Source organism: Hemicordylus capensis, chromosome 4 (assembly GCF_027244095.1).
Source record: "Hemicordylus capensis ecotype Gifberg chromosome 4, rHemCap1.1.pri, whole genome shotgun sequence".
Classification (NCBI taxonomy): domain Eukaryota; kingdom Metazoa; phylum Chordata; class Lepidosauria; order Squamata; family Cordylidae; genus Hemicordylus; species Hemicordylus capensis.
In genome coordinates, this window is record NC_069660.1 from 7166578 (window position 1) to 7182938 (window position 16361).

The window sequence follows — 16361 nt, forward strand, 5'->3', positions numbered from 1 at the left end:
AGGGGACACAAACAGATCCATCTGGGGCGACCCCAGTTACTGCTGTATCTGGTTGAGCACCTCGGGATGGAGAGCTCACTCCAACTGGTCCTCTGTCTGGCGACTGAGCCAGTCTGCCTGGACATTGGATGCGCTGCTCAGGTGTTCTGCCCTGATCGAGGCCAGATGCCCTTCTGCCCATTGAAAAAGAGCATTGGGCTCCTCCATCAGGGATCTTGATTTGGTCCCCCCTTGTCGATTCATGTGGGCCTTAGCTGTCATGTGTCAGTTGTCACCAAAAATGTTTCCCCTGCAAGTGGTAGGAAAAATGGGCTAGTGCCAGCCTGATGGCTCTTAGTTCTAGCCAATAGATGCTGTGGGCAGCCTCCTCTGGAGGCGGGGTATTGTGGCTGCTGGAACCCTGATCTGTTTTTCTGGTTCCAGTGGTTGTTGGTCCCCCACTGGGGTCGTCCCTGGAAGTGGTTTGATCGCTGGTCCTGAAATCAAGGACCCTGCTTAGAGGAACAAAAGGAATGTTGGTTATTGTGGAAGTGTCTACGTGCTTCCCTGCATCCCAAAAGCATGGCTTTTTTCTTATCTTGTGTCTCCACCAGTACCGTGTCCAGTGCCTCTCCAAACAGATTGTCCCCTTTGAAGAGAGTGGACCCCAAATTGGCTTTGGACTTCACATCCACCTGCCAGTTCTTAAGACATAGGGCCCTGTGCAGAACCACATTAGCTGCCATAGCCCTAGAAGATGCCTGGATGGAATCCAGACTTGCATCCACCATGAAGGCAGCTGCCTTTGCCAGCTTATTCAGCTTGCCAAAGTACGGTTTGTCCAGGCTGTATCTTGGTAAGGAGGTCCTTGACCCACAATACTGAAGCCCAGGCCATGATGAATGTGGAGGCCGAGGCCCGAATGGAGGTGGCTGACACCTCATGGGCCTTGCGCAGGAGAGTGTCCACTTTCCTGTCCTCTGGCCCTCTGAGGAGTTCATCTCCATCCTTGTTCATGATTGCCCCAGAAACCAGGGCCACCACAGGTGTGTCCACCTTTGGTACCACAATCTCTGCCATAACCTCATTGGGTAGTATATAGAATCTCTTAGGAAATGAACCTGCATGTTTAGTGGATGCAGGGTTATCCCATTCGTCTCACGTAGTGTTGCGGAAGAGGGGTGGGAAGGGCACCACTGGTTGATGATGTCTAGTGGTGGGAAAAACGTCCTTCGAGAGTTGCCCTGTGAGCTCTTGTGTTTCAGCTGGAGGGGCTGCTGCATTAATGACTCTCATGGCCTTTGCTAGAATAACTTCATAGGCTTCCTGGGAGAAGAGCCTCAGAATTGGGCTCGGGTTCTGAGGGGCCTCCTCTTCAGAGAGTTCTCCTTTCTTATTTTCCCCACTGGGCTCCCCTGGGGTAGATCCCGACTCTAAAGCCACCCCTGTGGTGTGACTGCCTGTAGTTCTTTCATTGACTGGCACAGGAATGCATACTTCCCTCTTACCACCGGTACGGGCGGGAGTGACTGGTCCCAAGCACGTCGGTGTATGCATCTGCTGATGAGTGGTGATGTCTCACCCTGGTGCGGGGCCTGTGGGATGCTGTCCTTTCAGGGCTGCTGTCAGAAGAGGTGTTAGGGGATCTAGAGCATGTGCAACCAGCCATGGCCTGAAGCGACGTGCCCAGATTGGCCCCAGTAAATTTTCTCATCTCCTCGGCCACCATCTCTTTAATAGAACACGATAGTTCTCTGGTGTTCGTTCTCAATTCTCTTGACATCATGTTCCGCGGGAACTCCATATCTCCACATACAACACTTACCGGATGAAGATCCGGAATTACCACCTCATGCTGTTGCCTCTGTTTGGTAGCCGCTGTGTCCCATATGACACTTGGCCTCCCGATCCACATCCTCTAGGGGTACCTGTTCTGGCGCAGCCTGGCTGCCTGCTCATCAGCCACTGAGCATGGTAGCATGTCAAGGGATTTATTGAGCAAGTGCCATGATAATGTTTCTCTTGGTGCTGTCTCCTCACATGTTATGTTATGCGCCAGAATATCAGTGGCATGAGTGAGGGGCCCAGAGGCTTCACCCAAGCGCCAGCTCTCCCTGTTCTGGGAAGGGGCCACCAAACCTGGCCTATGGCTCAACAATGGCACTGTGCCCAAGGTCTGCACTGTCGACAGAGCATTGTGGGCCATCTGAATGGCATGCCCTGCTGCCACCTTTGCCTGAGCTGGGCTTCATGCCTGTGTTTCAGGAGCCAGGCCAACCGCTGTGGTGGGCAGAAGAGGTGGCGGTGGAACGTGGCGTGGTAAGGTCTGCAGCCGCTGGCGTGGGTAGGGGTCAGCACCATGGGGTGGCGGAGATCTCATCCCCGTCCCTGCCTGTTGGAGGGAGCGCCACAGAACCACTGAGGGGCGGGGTGGCGAGGAGAGCATCCTCGTCCCTGCTTGCCGGTGCAGCAGCCAGCAAAGGAAGAGGAGGTGGAGTTGGGTCACCTCCATGCGTCAGCAAGGTGGCACTAGCTCACAACGGGGCCTGTGCTTCGGTCGCTGCTGCCTTCGTCGCCAGCAACAGAGCTGTTGGTGGGCCCGGGAGAGGTGAGGTGGTGAGGCCCGCCTGCAGTGGTGAGCGGCATGGGTTTTTGCTGGCGTTTCCACCAGTAAGGGTCATGCAGGGTTGGGAAAGTCTGGCCAGGAACAAGCCCCCCCTTTCGTGCAACTCGGTGAGGACGTCCAGCTGGGCAGAATGGTGGGGGCAATGGTGAGCGGAGCTCCGCATCCCCTCCCCCCCACCGCTGGCCACATGCACGCACTGACCCCCAGGCTGCTGCAGTGAATCACTGCAATCAGCCTGTATTAAAATCCTTTTGCTTTGCCGCAGAGCAGGGAGTAGGGTCCCTTTTTTAACCTTCCGACCTCTCTCTTTGGAGGGGTTCTTTTTCCTCTCAAGGCCATGTGGGGAAATATGGCACTGCCGTTTAACAGCCTTCTTTTCCCCCGCCTGCTTTTATCTCCCCCCACCCCATGCTGTCTGTTATTGAACCTGCTAAGGTGTCTGCTGCTTGTGAGAGATCCATGCCCAAAGTTTGTTAAAAAGGCTCACCAAGCAAGGAAATGATGGAGGATTGAAGTTGGGCAGAAGCCCAGGTATAGTCTGATCAGGAGCGAAGACAGGAAGAAACTGGGGAATTGGATTGAGCATGCTGACTTCAGCTACCTGAAAATACCTGAGATTTCCTGTCTGTTAGGAGCAAAGGAGTGCATGTTAACCCTATGTGAGCCGTGGCCTCCTATTTCAAGGGAGAAACACCATTCTGCATCTTCCAAAGTAAAAAATAATACTAAGAATTCTCTCAGTAAGCATAGCAGCACCACATATCATACAGAATAAAACAGAGAAGCTGGGCTGGGCACAGAGCACCTGTGGCACCATTTTCTCCCCACCCACCTGTCCGGCTCTGCCACTTTCCTTTTCCCCTGCCAACAGCTCGCTCATGAACTCTCACGAGAGCTGCCACACATGGGATTAGCAACGGGTACACCTAAGAGAAATATATATATGGATGGATATGGATTGCACAGTAAGCAATGAAAGAGCAGCAGATCAGCCAGCTGAATAAATGAGTAAAGCAGCTTCAGCATAAATACACAAACAAAAAGCATAGCATGAACTAGATATCTTGGCAGTAAGTTGCTCATAAAATTAGTGTTGAGTACAAAATGTATGTTATGCCATGTTTTTAATACTTCACATTTATATAGTGCTTGAAAGTCATAAGTACATTCTCTATAATCCTGACAACCTATTAAAGTCTGTATCCAATATGAAGATAATACAACTGAGTGAGGGGAATAAGTCTGAGAACTAGTGCTATGAATATTTCTGAAAAGCTTTTTAACAAATGTTCTCAAAGTGTTTTACATAGAACATAGGAACATGGGAAACTGCCATATACTGAGTCAGACCATTGGTCTATCTAGCTCAGTACTGTCTTCACAGACTGGCAACGGCTTCTCTGAGGTTGCAGGCAGGAATCTCTCTCAGCCCTATCTTGGAGAAGCCAGAGAGGGAACTTGAAACCTTCTGCTCTTCCCAGAGTGGCTTCATCCCCTGAGGGGAATCTCTTCCAGTGCTCACACATCAAGTCTCCCATTCAGATGCAACCAGGGCAGACTCTGCTTACCTATGGGGACAAGTCATGCTTGCGACCACAAGACCAGCTCTCCTCTCCAAGACCAGCTCTCCTCTGGATATAAGATGGTTCCTTGTCCCCCACCCCCAAAAAATGTTGGGTTGATACCAGCAACAGCCACTGGAGGGATGCTGTGCTGGGTTTGGGTAGGGCTAGTTGGTCTCCCCCTGCTAAATATAAGAGAATTGCCACTTTAAAAGGTGTCTCTTTGGCCAGTTAGCAGAGATCAAGAGTGATGTGACTATGTGCCACCTTTTCATATACAGAGCTAATGATTAAAACAGTGGTACATCTGCTGGTAACCTCCAGACTGGAATACTGTAATGCGCTCTGTGTGGGGCTGCCCTTGTACGTAGTCCGGAAACTACATTTGGTTCAGAATGCGGCAGCCAGGCTGGTCTCTGGAACATCTAGGAGAGACCATATTACTCCTGTATTGAACACTGGCCACCAATATATTTCTGGACAAAATACAAGGTGTTAGTTATAACCTATAAAGCCCTAAACAGCTTGGGCCCTGGGTATTTAAGAGAACGCCTTCTTTGCTATGAGCCCCACCGCCCATTGAGATCATCTGAAGAAGTCCATCTGCATTTAAATTGTCATATTTTAATTTTTTTGTTTTTAACTAATGTTTTAATGCTGTTTTTATTTTGTTGTAAACTGCCCAGAGATGTAAGTTTTGGGCGGTATAAAAATATGTCAAATAAATAAATAAAAGCCAATTGGAACAGAAAAAATTCCTTGTCTGCTTTTGCAAAGCTAGCAGAAAGTAGCCTAGAGAGAGAGAGAGAGAGAGAGCGCACATTGGGACTGGGTACAAAAAAGTCCCTTCTCCTGGTGGAAGCCATTTGAGCTTCTTCATAACATGGAATTTGGTGCATAGCCTTCTCATAGGGAGTTTAAGTGTTGGGGGTTGTATGAGAGAAGGCATTCCCCAAAATAAAGCTAAGCTGTTCAGTGTTTTACAGGCAACAGCTGAATTGCAAACGAACAGCCAGTGCAGATGCTTCAGGACACGCAACAGGTCCATACCTGTCACAAGGCAGGCTGCAGCATTCTGCACTAGATGGAAGTTTTCAAAGGCAGCCCTATGTAAAGTAGTCTATTACAAAGCCCTTCCAAGAAGATGCTGTGAGTAGAAATGAAACCGAAACACATACAATTCCAGGACAGGCCAGAGGAGGCTGGGCCAAGGAATGGTGGGAGCAGGTGCAGAAGTTGCACCAAGAAGGGGCAATAGCAGCTTATTTGCTGGCTTATTCATTCATGCCTACATATATGGTTGCACTACTGCCTGGTCCCCACAACAACAATTCCTGCTGTCGGTTGCTTTCATGTCAGTGACATGAAGAAAACTGGTCACTTGGAATGTCTGTTGTTCTTTGTCAGGGCTAATTGCTTGGACCAAACATATATAAAGATTTGCAGATGTGTAAAAACCAGTATTTCACTATTGTTTCATCTCTTCCAGGATTTCTTACCAGGGACCTACAATCTCCATTACTTATGTGCACAGAGGAAAGAGGAGGACAGCCCACTTCAAGCACCAGGATCTTTGGCAATGTGAAGTTCCAAGAGTCTTTTTAAATTCATGAGACAGAACATGAGCAAGAACCGTTGTAACCCATTTCATTATGAGACTATTAAAGTTCTTAAAATTTGCCTTTTCCCTCTCCCTACTACCCACTCAGTTTTCTTGATGAACTAAATCTGTGCAAGTATTTCTGGAGAATGCCTCTTTACCTAACAATACTGGGGTGGAAGTGGGGGGTGCAGGAACTAAGCATTTTTTCCCTGCTGCTATTGCTAAGTACCAGAACTCTGGTCCCAGATGAGTGTAAGATCTCTTCTTAGTGCTGTTTAGCAGGGAGAGGTTCAGTGGGAGGTGCAGCCAATAGCAAGCTACAGTTCATCTAGTGGCTGCTACTGACACCCAGTAGTAGCAAACAAAAGGAAGCCTTGTCAACCTGAGTGTTCCCTGATATTGGGTAGACTCTGTTCTTCTGCTCTCTTCTGAAGAGTGTTTCACCAGTGGAACTTGGCAACCATAAGTCTGACAGTTAAAACAGGAAGCCACTTTCAAGGTGGCCAGAAAACTGGAAGCTGTGTCGTGTCCATGGGAGAGGCCTGACTTGCCATGTGCCAAATTTCACAGGTCAAGAACATGGTATATTGGGGCAGGGAGGTTACATCTGGCAATTGGTTTCCTGCATATTGTGGCTTGTCTGCTTTGAAAATTCACACCTGCCAAGGGCAGGTGGCTGACTTGGTTATAGAGCTTGGTCACTGAAGTGACTCAGAGCCTGGAGCTTCACACTTGGAATGGAACTTCTTTGCCCACATCGGCTTTTCCAGCTCTGAACTACTTTTGGGGTAGTTCTGGTCGGTCTTACCTAAATCTGCCTCACTGTAATTAAAGCACAGCCTACACTTCCTTGCCCCTGGGGCTTCTTGTATATGCTAGCAAATACGTCCCCCCTCATGCATTAGGCACTTCCTGCAGTCATCTGATCTGAAATGCTCTGTTGCTGTTATCTAGGTATCCATTTTTGAATTGGCTAGCTGGCATTCCATTGTTTCTCTAGTTGATCCAGCTGGCTGCTCCTAAAGATGAGTAGATCTTTACACTAGACTTGTAAGTTGCCATGGAGAAGATTCTGCTCCTGTGCATCTCTTCCATAGGTCTTAACTGGTACAACTACAGGGCTATCACTGCTTGTTCTTGTGCTGCCCAGGCCCATGGTGGTGAAGGCTAAAGCTAGATTAAGTCGGTGCAACTGAGTTGGTTCATGGTAGCCCACTTGCGGGGTTACCTGCATATTGTCACACTACTCCCAAGGCTGTAGCCAGTATTTGTAAGACACTGAAAGACAGGATGCTGTGGTGTGTGTTGTGGCTTTGGGAAGGCTTTACTCTTACTAAATATCAACTGGAACAGAAGGCTGTGGTTCCTGTCCAGTGTGCTGCTCTTTGCATCCACTCTTGCCCACTGTGACATGCCTTTCCTGGGATGTGGGTAGCTACAACCAGAACTTGAAAAACCAGCTTCTTCCTTGGACTGTTTTGTGGCTGTTCAGCCAAGTGTTGGCCAGTAATGACATATGAAGTCATTTCTAGGCACTCGGGAATCGTGGATAGGCAAACTTTTACCTTTTTAAAAAAACAACAACAAAAAGACCTGTATAACAAGGTCGGTTCTCCATTACCAAAAGTCCTTGGACTGCCAACTGTATCTGCCATAGCAAAACAGTAGGCCGTGGAATGCATAGTATAGGGGCCCAGGTGGAACCTATTCACTCTTGTGGTTCCTTATTGGAGGACAGATATGGCAATCTTTTCTCTAACACTTGATGTTTTCCAGAGTCCCAACAAAATTGCCATCTTAACTTGGGCACTGTGTAGATGCATGACCTAATCCCTGCAAAAAGCACTACAGGCAACCACAAACCCTCCACTGAGCTAATCTTGGTTTCTGTAATGGCACCACCTTGGTACTGCTGTGACTTCAGCCACATCCCCCTCTCTTGTGCTTTGTGCTGCAGTTAGGGTTGTGTTCTTGTGCTAGTAGTTAGACCATAGTGCCTTACTGGAGGGCTTGAAGGACTCTTGTGGCAGCATTTAACCATGGAAGGAGTCTTCCTTTTTCTCTTGTTTTTCTGTGGTGCTCCAAATGTGTCCTCCCATTCCTCTCCTTTCCTTTGCCTGAGATAGTCTTGTTGCTGGTTGCCCTCAGGATGGAGTTGCACTCTTCAAAAATAGCCTAGCATCCAATTTGCGATACATTTTCTGGGGTGATGGCATCTAACCAGGGGAGCAACCTAGCCTCTTTCAAAGAGCATGAACCATGGTCTCTGAGGGCAATGTATACTGGGCTGCTTCCCCAATGTCTAGCTGTCATCTCTTTTTGGTGGTGTGTGTGGTGGTGTTGCAGACAATAGGAGACTGTTTTGGCTGAGACTTCTGGGGTCCCATGGATCCCAGTTTACCTTGGCCACTGTTCACATGGGAGTGTATCCCAACCCTCTTGATTTGTTGGGGATGTGACCTCTTTAGTTTGATGACTTTGGAATGGAAATAGCTTCCTTGTTACCAAGAGCTGCCACTGACATTTTGTGTCATGGGCTCTTTTTGGCTGGCTGACATGGCTTTAGTGTTGTGGGTATGTTTTTTTAATACTGAATTGTTTACATTTAACTCTGCTGTTTATAGTTGGTGGTGGGGACTGGAGTTCATTGGGCGTCTTCTCACACTGATGTGGGGACTGGCAGAGGACTGCAGGGAGGATTTTTCTTAGGGCTTCAGCCCATTCCAAATTCCTCCCATCACTTCTCCCCTAGGTTTCTGGCGCAGAGACAGGGGAACCTAGCAACAAAACTGTCAGCATTGGCCTCTCTTCTGAGTCTGTACCTACATCTGCACAACATTCTCCAACAAAGTTGCATAGAACTCTGCGTTATGTTGCATAGACCTTGGTTTGTCCAGCACTGCTTTGTCTGTGTCCTGCCCCCACGTTGCAGGCTGGTCTCTTGCAGTCTCAGCTCTGGAGCTCTGCCCGTGTTTTCTTCCATTGTATCTAGAGACTGTACCTTGCACTCCTTACCCTTCCAGCCTTGGGAAAACCTTGGAAACTAGAGTGGGAAGAGCAGGCGTGCTCAGCCCTATGACAGAAGGGAGAACAAGAACCACGAGGCTGTACCCTCAGCAAAGCGAGGTGACTCGCTTGATGACCTACTGGCAGTTTGTACTTGTGACAGACTGGTAGCTAAGTTGCAAGTGTGCTGCAGGTTTGTAAGACCCAGAAGACCTCGGATGCATTCCTAGAACGGCCACTTTCTGAACATGTTATGCAAATGCTGCTAAGGCACAGTGATAATGATTGTAGAGTGTCCCAGCACACATTAAGCTCATGCTGCTGACTGAGGACGGGGTGAGGCCTGTGTTTCACTGGAAGGTTTTAATGGGGGGAAAGGGAGCTTTCCAAGCAATCCTGAAGCATCTGACTAGCTGGTGGCAGAAGGCAGTCATGGTTGTGGTCGGTTTCCCTGGTGTGGACATACTTCTGAAGGAAGATTCTCCTTAGCTATGTGCCTGTGTAGGGGAACATTGGTGTTTACATTGGGTCAGGATGGGTTAAGCACAGAAGCACCTGATCTGGCTGGCAACACATAGCAGTCATGTCTCAGGTACCATTATTGATCAGAAACGTATCCTAGTTGAGCCAGTGCAGACATGGCAAAGCTAACTGCACGGGGCAGAAGAGATAGCAAAGAGAGTCAAAGCCACACCATTCAGTCTTGAGAATCCCATTTTGCAGGAAGCCAGTCCACTTCTGTACTGGTGTGGTTTTTCTTTAAAACAATCTACCCCATGCCTGCATCATCAGTATCCCCACCTCCCCCCCCCCACACACACACACTTGTGTTGCCCCTCAGTGGAAGAGATGTGGAGATGGATTCAGTACTTGCTAGTTCCTCTTGCTGCTGCTGCGCTGAAGGGTTGAGGTGCTAGATTGATGGCCAGGGTCTTCCTCTTTCCCTTACAGTTTGGTTCTGTGCATTATCAGGCATCTCCAAACACTGCCAGAGACTTTCTAGAGCAATAACCTCTATCCTCTCTGAATTCCTTGTATTCCCCCCCCCCCCTTTACATATATGCAGTTATCTAGTCTGGGTTGAAGCCTGCTGGGTTACACTATAACATATTTGAAGCTGAGGTGGTTGATGAAAAATGCCCATAGTACTTTTTGGCTTTTTAACAAAAAGTGCATCTTCTAAGCATCCCTCTTTCCATGAGGGAGATTAGGCAGAATCATTGTGGGGTTTTTTTTCTTAAAACAAAAACTTCACATGCCTGCCACCCCTGGGACTCATGGGTGGTCATCTGAACTGTTGGGGAACTGGCTCTTTCTCCTCCTTCCAGAAGGATTCAGCTGCATTCTTGTGGTGACTGGTATGGGCCATGCTGCTGAATCTCAACTGGTGGCATCACCACATGTTCTTTTTCCACCAACCAGACTCGTTACCACCATGAAGTCATGTGAAGCTAAATGGGACTGTGACACTGGAATGGCAACATTCCTTGCCAGACCTTGTGGCATTGGCCTCCTGGCCTTGTTGGTTGCATGTGCCACACCATTAGTCTGTGTCGCTTGGGGGCTTCCTCTGTATCCCTGGAATACCAACCCAGTGGCAGGTTTCAGCTGGCTGGAGAAATGACTGTTGCAAAAAGCTGTCCAGAACTATTGTCTGGATTGCTTTTGTACCAGGCATTAGTCTGGAATGCCAGTGCTTGATAAGCAAGATGGAAAAAACCACCTCAGTGCTCTTTGCAGTAGGGTCTGGAAGCTTCTGGACTGGGCTGCTTTCAGTTACAAGATAAACCAGAGCAGGAAGAGGGAATGTTTCATCAGAGGCTAGTTCTCGCTGGGAAGGGGGGAAATTGACCTGCCTTGGGCTGTACCACTTCCGATTTGAGGGGATGGCTGTTATAATAGACTATTCTGAGCTTCAAAAATCTCCATATCAAAAACTGATATGAAATGGAGAAGACTAAGCCAGAGTTCTTCTCCCCAATATCCAGCTTTCGAGATGTAGGGATTTTTAATAGAGCATTCTGTTATATAACCCCCCACCTGCAGCAAAGTGGTACAGCCCAGACACTGGTTTACCCCTTCAGTGAGAACTAGGCAAAGTTCAGCACTCAAACCCACCACCATTTTCATCTGGTCCAGTTGCTCGTTGGTCCCATATCACTGGAGGTCTGGTTGGATATGGAATTTTTAACTTATAGCTTAGGTGTAACAGGAAGAGGCTTGAACCCAAGCTCCAAAACAAGTTGGTTTTCGTTCGTCTGTTTAAATAAAAAATCTCTTTGCACAGAAGCTGGTAATCTAGGACCTGTGTGTGAACAACCTTTTTTTAACTACTTGGTTTACTTGGGTTGGTGTGTGACATTGTATTTAAATTCCTTGAACACTGTGGAAACCCTGATTGTGTATGAATGGCAGCAGCTCTGTAAATTAAAGAAATGTCTGTGTGAATAAACTAGCGGATGGGGTTAAAGCCATACCCAGTTTTGAAATGAACTGTCTTTGTCCTTCTTCATGATTCCACTTTGGGCTTTGTTCTGGGGAGCGGGGAAGATCCGAGGATGGCTTGAGACCTCCTCAATATTGACTTCTAGGAATGGGTTTGGGTTTCCCCAGAAATAAGTTTGGTCTCAAGGCAGTAATGCAGCAGCCCCCATAGATAATAAAAACAAGCAAGCTGGTTTGGGGTGCTGGGCCTCTGCATATTTTGTGCAGAGATCCTCACAAGGTGGGTGGTGGTGTCTGGAATCCTCCCCTCCTAAGAGTTGGGTCTTGTCATTGACATTGTGTGAGTTTCAGTCTGTCCTTTCTTCCCCCATAGAAGGTGGGTGGGTGGGGTTCATCCTTGTGTTGCACTTCTAGCGCCCTCCAAGCACTTTGGAAACACAGCGACATCTGCAGAAACACATGTCTCTATCCCCTCTCCAGCTTGAAGGTGGGCTGTGTGCTTCAGCTTTCAGCACCTCTGAAGTCCAGCAGGCCTGACATTTTGCCCCCTTCCCAGCTCCCAGTACACTTCTAAAATAATCATTTCCTACTTCCACTGACTTCATGACGATGATTAAAAACAAAAGAAAAAGAAAAATGGGACAAAAACATGTCAAAATTAATAACTATTAAATCAATAGTTGGTTTAATTAATTAATTTCCTATATGACTTCATAGGAACATAGGATGTCACCTTATACAGAGTCAGACCATTGGTCCAACTAGCTCAGTATTGTCTACACTGACTGGCAGCAGTTTCTCCAAGGCTGCAGGCAGGAGTCTCTCCCAGCCCTATCTGGAGATGCCAGGAAACCTTTTGCGTGCAAGCATGCAGATGCCTAGCTGAGGAGCAGCCCCATTCTCTAAGGGGAATATCTTAGTATGGGCCCATCCAAATGCAAACTAGGGCAGACTCTGCTTAGCAAAGGGAACAATTCATGCTTGCTACCACAAGACCAGCTGTTGGGATGGATGTTTAGGACTACCTGCACATCCACCCCGCCCCCTACCTTCAAAAACTGCTGGTTGCAACACACAAGAGTGCCTTTGCTGTGGGGGGGTCCCCCCGCAAGTAGCATGTGGAACTCCCTGCTTCAGTAGATATTTAACATTCATATGTACCTCCCAAAACACATGTCTCCTGGCAGTTGGTTAGACAGGCAAAGATCTTGCTTTTTCAGTGCCTGTTCAGTTTTGAGAGTAGTTTGTTTTGTTTTGGCTGGTTCTCCTGCTGGTTTGGTTTTGTGGGTTTTTTGCTGTTTTCCAATTTTTAGTGTGTTTAATAAGTGAAAGTGATATACATTACAACAAACAGGTAAGCAAAAGCACTACACATACATTTAGAAAGTAACTTACCTACATTTTCAAAACTACTGAAGTACACTGTCAACTTACAAATGAAATTAAACCCATCAGCATGATTTATTACAAATTGTACCGAAAGTACAACCATTTGTGCTTTTATCTTGGTTCTTATCATGCACATTGGTTCCACTTGCGTAACTCACACAGAATGCAGATCTCTTTTTCTTGGAGCAAAATATGTGTTGCCCGGGCAGAGGCTTTTGTCTGTTTTTATGGTGCATCTACCAGCTTGGCAAAAGTCTTCATTGCCATGGCTTGAACCATGTGCCTGTTCTGTGCCAAGAAATAAGCAAACCACAAATCTGCATCTACCTGCTTCTAAAATGCAAGCTTCCCAATGTGTTTTGATGGGCACAGAGAGAGAATGGGATTTGTTGCCAGAGGGAAGAGCCTTCCTGAACTGCCAAAGCAGCAAAGAGACTCCTCTGCTGCTTAGCCCAATGTTTTACTTGGGTTTATTCCTCCAAGAATATTAAGCTACCTTTTAGTAGCTGGTGGTGTTCCTGCTGCAGTGGAATTGGACCAACACCAGGCCTGCTGCTGCTGCCGCCACCTGTATCCTCAGCCTCCGAGCTTCCCCAGAGGATCTGGCTGGCCACGGTGAGAGCCAGGATGCTAGACTCTTGGGTCTGCTCCTGCAGGACTGCTCTTGTGCTCCATGTTATGGAACAGAAGAGTGACTCTGGCCTCAGTGAAGCTTTGGGGATTGTCTCACTTTCCTTTGTGGAAAGAACTAATTAGGCCAGACCTATAATAGGCTAAGTAGCACTTGACCCATATAAGGCTTGCACCTTGTAAGCAAGAGGTAGGAAGCTAGACTACTTTCTGGACACTGCAGTCATTGCAGCTAAGCTCACTTTGCCCTGAGTACAGTGTGTGGTCACAAGCACAGATGCCTCCCTAGTTTGCAGCTGGGACCCTCCCCTCACCACTTTCCAGTCTGAGGGTTCCTGGAGGGTGTGGCTCTACCTCCCCCACCTCTTTTTCAGACACATTCCTGGCTGCCACTGAAAACAGCCCTTCACCCACCTGGGCTGCTTCAGATGTCTGCATGGGGTACATTTGACCCCCTTTCTCTGAGCCTCGATGTGTTCTGTGCAGCAGAAGCAGCCACTGGAATGAAACAACACATTTTGTGTAGTAAATGTGAGACTTTCAAGCAGCTGGAAATCTGGATGTTTGCTACATGGATACCAATCCTCCACCCACCCACCCCCGGCCCTTACTAAATTCCACACTTTCCTTTTTGTAATGTCCTCTGTACCTTCAGGGCTCCATTTTCTTCTTTCAAAAAGCTCCTTTAACTTAGCAAAAAAGAAAACATTTTGTCAAAGATGAATGGTAGGATGGCAGCAAGGAGGGGCTGCAGGGCCAAGGAGATGCAAGTCCCTTCTAGCCTCCGTTCAAGAACCCTCCTGCACTCCAAGGCTTGGTTGCTGGACAACAGCCTGTGGGTGGGTCTGCCTCTCCTTGAGTTCCCGGAGGGCTGACGCCTAGGCCCTGCCTCCCTGTGGCACTTGTTCTCCCCACTCCCCATTTTTTTTTTTAATTTAATTTTTTTGACATTTTGTTTTTCCTCAGATGGCTCATTGGGAACCATATTTGGAGCAACTACTGCCAGATCAGAGAAGGAGCTTTAGCTACTCCTCAAAATAAAAATCTGCTTTTGGAAATAATAGAATGGATTTAAGCAAACCTTTCCAAGTGAAAAGAAACATGATTTAAGCCACATGTAATGTTCTAATTCACAATGCGGCATTACTCCGTGACTTTTGATTGATTTATTAAGTGCCGTCAAGTCGGTGTGAAATAGATTGAATGTCCACATGCAGCAACAGCTGGGTTTTTGCCACACCTGTTACCTATCCAGTATCATACATGCCACATCTCACTGCAAGGCAGGACATCAAGTAAATGGTTCACCTTGTGAAAGATCTGGTAGATCAGGGGTTCCCAAGCTTGGCTCCCCAGATAATGTTGGACTACAACTCCCATCATCCCAAAGGTCATTCTCTCCCTTGCCTGTATGATCTATCTAAATTGTGTCCTCCATTTCATTTCTATACTGCCCATCCAAAAACAGCTCAGGGTGATTCACTATAAAAAAAAACACCATTGAAATATTATAAAATTCTTTTAAAACCCATTTATACATTATTAATAGCCAAGCTGAAAAGATGGGTCTTTATGGCTCTCTTGAAGGGCCTCCAGGGATGATAAACCTCTCAGAGGTGAACCGAGGTAATTTTGGAGCCTGGACCTAAAGGCTTTTGGAGCCCCACCCCCTGGCAAGTTAAGCATCATTCCGCTACACACACCATGACACACGCAGTATTTTTAATGCATGGGTTCTTGAGGGCACAAACAGCAACTGAAATCACAAGTATGTAAAACAGGTATATTTATGCAAATATGCATTAGCCGAAACATTTCAACATGCAATTTGACAGATTCTCATCCCACATATTTCTTTCCCCACTTGGTTTCTAGAGCGCCCAGTGCAGGTCACAATCACACTCGACCGCCTGGCCCAGTATGGGCCAGCAGCACAGCACCGCAACCACACCACCCAGGACAGACTAAAGAGGATTTGGGGAGGGCAGGGGCTGTGGGGGCTCTGGACTTCGGCCCCAAAGTCCAGGGGTAAGAGCGTCTCTGTGCTCATACCCACAGGGAGCATGTGCCACAAGCTAGGGGTTAGTACTGAGAAGGGTGGCACCCCAAGACAGCCTTCTCCTGTTGATCTTAATAAGCGGTGAGGATAATGCAGAGAAAGGCCCTCTCTCGCCTTTTGACCTCAAGGTGGCTGTCTGCACAGCAACACTCCATTTAAGCACACAATGAAGCCCAAGTGGCTCTTGTCAAGTGCTTTGGATGCCATGAGACCTACGATATAAAGAGATTTATATCGTAGGGCAGGGTGCCTCTGAGTCCCAGTTGCAGGGGAGTAATGGCAAGAGAGAGGGCACGCCCTCAACTCCTGTCTGTGGCTTTTAGTGGCATCTGGTGGGCCACTGTGCGAAACAGGATGCTGGACTAGATGGGCCTCCTTGGGCCTCATCCAGCAGGGCTGTTCTTATGTTCTTATTATTGTCCTTTTATGCTTCTGCAAAGAAACAGACTCCAGTTTGTCCAGACGTTTCTTCTGCCAGCTTCTGGGCTTCCAGCACTCCACCCAGTCCCAACCTGGCAGAAATTCGTAACTGCTGCTCTAACAACCACTCTGTTTCTCTCTCTCTCTCTTGTATAATTTGAATGAAGCAGCTGCTCCCAGACTAGCTGGCTGCTGTTTAACAGGCCAGGAAGGAAAATGCATAAACAGAAAGCCGGAGCTTTCTAAGATGCTCCAAATCAATCAGTGCAGTTTCAAGGGCAAAAGAAATGCACCCAAGCTGCTCTCCGTGGTCATCAAATCCCCCTGAATGTGTTACTACTTCTTTGCTTCCATAAATTCAGAAAAGGAATATTGGCTTTTTACTCGTGTGGGGAAACAGAAAGAAAACAGTCACCCCAGCTAACTAAGCAAAGAGGCATCTTTCAAAGTGGTGATTCTCTTATATTTAGCAGGGGGAGAGTAACTGGCCCTATCCAACCCCAGCACAGCATCTATCCAGTGGCTGTTGCTGGTATTTGCCTTATGTTTCATTTTAAATTGTGAACCCTTTGGGGGCAGGGGACTATCTTCTTGATGTGTTATTTATTTTTCAATGTAAACCGCTTTGAGAACTTTGGTTGA

General features: G+C 47.6%; 1 protein-coding gene across 1 annotated transcript in view; it reads left to right on the top strand.

The window, feature by feature from the left end:
• STK35 (serine/threonine kinase 35) overlaps positions 1 to 11269 on the top strand; it is a 34966-nt gene extending 23697 nt beyond the window's left edge. The window contains exon 3 of the mRNA XM_053247206.1: positions 5657 to 11269. The gene's annotated coding sequence lies outside the window, so the exon portion shown is untranslated. The remainder of the gene's footprint in view (positions 1 to 5656) is intronic.
• The last annotated feature ends 5092 nt before the right edge of the window (positions 11270 to 16361 follow it).